General features: G+C 47.4%; 1 pseudogene; it reads left to right on the top strand.

Annotated features, from left to right (window-relative positions):
- Window positions 1–2,608: 2,608 nt before the first annotated feature.
- LOC147468227 (uncharacterized) overlaps window positions 2,609–3,618 on the top strand; it is a 2,297-nt pseudogene continuing 1,287 nt past the window's right edge.

Raw genomic sequence — 3,618 nt, 5'->3', positions numbered from 1 at the left:
CTCTCTCTCTCTCTCTCTCTCTCTCTCTCTCTCTCTCTCTCTCTCTCTCTCTCTCTCTCTCTCTCCATCTTCTTCACAGCTTTGGTGTTTCCAAGATTATATCTACAGTATAAGTTTTGGTTAACCTTCTATCAACAGTCAGTGAAGTTGTGAGGGGGTATCTGGGGATCTTTCTAGAAAATAACGCCTTTTGTTTCAATTACAAGATCAGCTGATCAACATTTCGCCGAAAACAGACTAGTTTGCTGATTTACGGGTCTCCCAAGGAATTGAGGCTTTCCAGCGTGTTCTGTGAGTTACTGTGAGAAATAGTCGCCTGCAAAGTGTTAACAATATATATATTTTTTTAGACTTAGACTGTAGCTTGGATAATATATTAAATACGTGGCCCAACCCCCCCACGGTCGGCGGCCATCGGGCTTGCGCATACGCACTGCAAGGCGTGTGACGTCATGGCTACGTCACCCTTGAGAGATCATATCCCAGCTAAGTGTTGCCAATGCCTCAGGCTCTCCCGATTTTGGGGATCATGGAATACTCGGGCCCAGCCTCCCTTGCTGATGTTAAGGTCGATCATCCCTTAAGTGAGATTGATGATGACCAGTCTACAGAACATCTTGAGCCCCAAAATCATTGTGATCAAGAAGCTGGTGCCCCTGAATCCATCAAATGCCCGATGAAACATGCTAAAAATAAACATAAGGAAACTCCTAGCCAGCATACGGCATTTGACACCACACCTCGCCCCTTTCCTCTGGCTGCACTCTCGATGCCCCGATCTGCTGCTCCAGCCTTTGCTCCCCGGGACAAGTATGTGAAGTTAGCCTTTAAGGAGAACCTGAGCAGTGATCCTCATCTATGTTTGCATCAGACACCTCACAGTGGAAGTGCCCTCGTTGTAACATGCCAGGAGTAAATGTCTGGCATGGATGAGCTAAGCAATCCCACAAAGCCCCACCTCAGGAGTCGCCATCGCCGCCACCGGCATCTTGCTGTACTGCTCTCACAGCACGCTTTGATGCTATAGATGCCCGCATTGACAGCTTGGTAAGCCAGCAAGCCACCACTTCAAACACTATTGCAGCCTTAGTCGAATCACACAAAGTTGTCATTACATCTGTCACGGCACTCACTGAAAAGCTTGATATTGTTGCCTCCCGCTTTGAAAAACTAAGTGATCCAGCACCTTCCACAACCTCCCAACCCTGCACTATGCCTGGCAGCGCCCCCACTCCTACTATGCGATCTTCTGCCATCCGTAAAACTAAGGGTAAATCTCACTAGTTTCATGCCACTGCATATTATCTCATGGAATGCGTTTGGAATCAGACACTACTCTAGGCTCACTGCTATTGGGACATATGTCTATCACCATCACCGACAGGTCATATTTATTCAAGAAGCTTTTGTTGGTGGTTCTCGGCCGGGGGAAACAACTCCCTTGCTATCAGGCTTTGTCTCATATGTACACCATGCCAGGAATGGCCTCGTTACTTATGTTCATTCCTCCATGCCTCACAAGCTCCTCCATTGCTCTATACATGCTGATATGACCTTTAAACTTTTTGAGGTCACTGTGGGAGATGGCAAACTCATACTCTGCAATGTGTACTCTGCCCCTGGTGTGATTCATCTCCAAGCTCTTCCGACTCAGATAGATTGTGGAATGATCTACATGGGGGATTTTAATGCCCGGCATTCCTAACTGCAGTGGCCTGCCTTTGCTCAACTACATACAGCGCTACCACCTCACCCGCTGAAATACTGGTGGAGCTACACATACCCGTGGGGGACTGAGGGTACCCTGGACCACATCCTAACATCTGGCCTTGTGGCATCACACGTTAGTTGCCATTCAGTACCTTCTCTCTTCTCCGACCATATCGCTCTCAGCCTACAGTACTCTCTACCAACCAGTCCAAGGCTTCCTTACCACCGCACCCAGATTTCCATCCCTCCCAAGTACTGTCCTACATACATCTCGTACATCTCCAGGCTTCTTCCCACTTTTGATCTCCTTTCCCCTGACCACTTGTACAATTCCCTGGTAAAAGCCACACATGACTTTTCTAATTTATGTTATTAATTAAGGCACATTCTACGTCGCCCTGCCCTGCCCATACCTGGACGTTTAGACCCATCGCTTGTCCAAGCATTGTAGAAGGGCAGTTGGATGCTGGTCTTGTGGTTCATGAGGCAACCCACACCAGATCATCTCACACAAGTACCAAGACAGCAAGGGAGACACCAATCTTTCTTCCCTTCGTCGTCGACAACAGAGTCACACAAGAAATTACAGACATAAAGCAACCAACAACTAGCATTCTAACCATCCACCATCTAATTAACTCTAATCGGACCTCCCCCAGAACCACCCTATGTCCCCTCCACAGGAATACGCTCAAGGATCATCATACTTGGTCAGCTCAGTCACAAACTTGCAATCTGCCTGCACACATCCAGAAAGCTCTCCTCTCCTCACAACGTAACGCAAGCAACCTTCATTGATGAAGTTATTGAATTGAAACTGGATGAGCAGACCTACCACCTCTAGTCAGAGGATAACGTGGCCGTGCTCTTGCTGGGACTAAGACTACTGCACCTGGGGATGATAGCCTTACATATCAAGTGCTTCACCTCATTCAGAAAGTTCCTGGTAACCCTCTTCTACACCTCTTCAATCTTTGTTTTCGTCAGGAATAAGTACCCTCTGCCTGGACTTCCAGCACAATTGTCCCAATGCCAAAACTTGGAACCGATAAATCTAGGCCCATTTCCCTCACTTCCTGCTTTAGTAAGGTGCTTGAACGCATCCTTCTTGCCAGACTAATGCATCGCCTACAGGATAAACTCTCTCCCAGTCTGTACGGTTTCCTTCCACAACAAAGCATGCACCATTGCCTTGTAGAACTCTATACCCGTCTTTCCTCCACCCTTCCTTGACCTCAAAAGTGCCTTTGATATAGCCAACAGGGAAATTATTCTTGACCAGCTGGTGGAATTTGGTATTCAAGGAAACCTTCTGAGGTGGATACAGGGTTTTCTCAGTAATAGGGCCTCACGTGTCATGTTTAGGGGATCCTGTAGCTGCTACGAACTGTTTGAGCTTGGTACTCCACAGGGTGGCGTTTTAAGCCCTTTCCTTTTCAATGTCCTGATGCACCGTCTACTTTCTCTTATCCCTGCCATCCCCGGAACTACTGTCACCTGTTATGCAGATGACATCTGTATCCACTCAACCTCACCTCAAGATCTTCAGCTCTTTCTTCATAATTTCTATGAGTCTTCTGTTTCCTGTGGCCTTATTATCTCCCCAGCTAAAAGCAGATTTTTTTTCCTACTGTAACTTCAGAGCACTGCCACTTTTAACAATGGGTGGAAATGTCATACCTCATTGCACAAAGTACACATACCTTGGTGCAGCAGTCCGGGTCACTCCAGCCATACCTGCACGACAACGGATTCACCCCATTGGGAAAAACCTTCTAGACCGGTTGCAGCCCCGCTTCACTCCTGTTAAATGGCTTGCCACCAATGCCACAGGTGTTTCTATCTCAGTGGCGAGGACCCTTTATGTTTTATTTCTTCGTTCAGTTGTTGACTATTTGTCCCCTGTCC

Source organism: Penaeus japonicus, unplaced genomic scaffold (genome assembly GCF_977035675.1).
Source record: "Penaeus japonicus unplaced genomic scaffold, GWHDUDI00000001_assembly GWHDUDI00000030, whole genome shotgun sequence".
NCBI lineage: Eukaryota > Metazoa > Arthropoda > Malacostraca > Decapoda > Penaeidae > Penaeus > Penaeus japonicus.
Note: the sequence above shows the minus strand (reverse complement) of the source record. Positions and strands in the feature narration are given on the sequence as shown.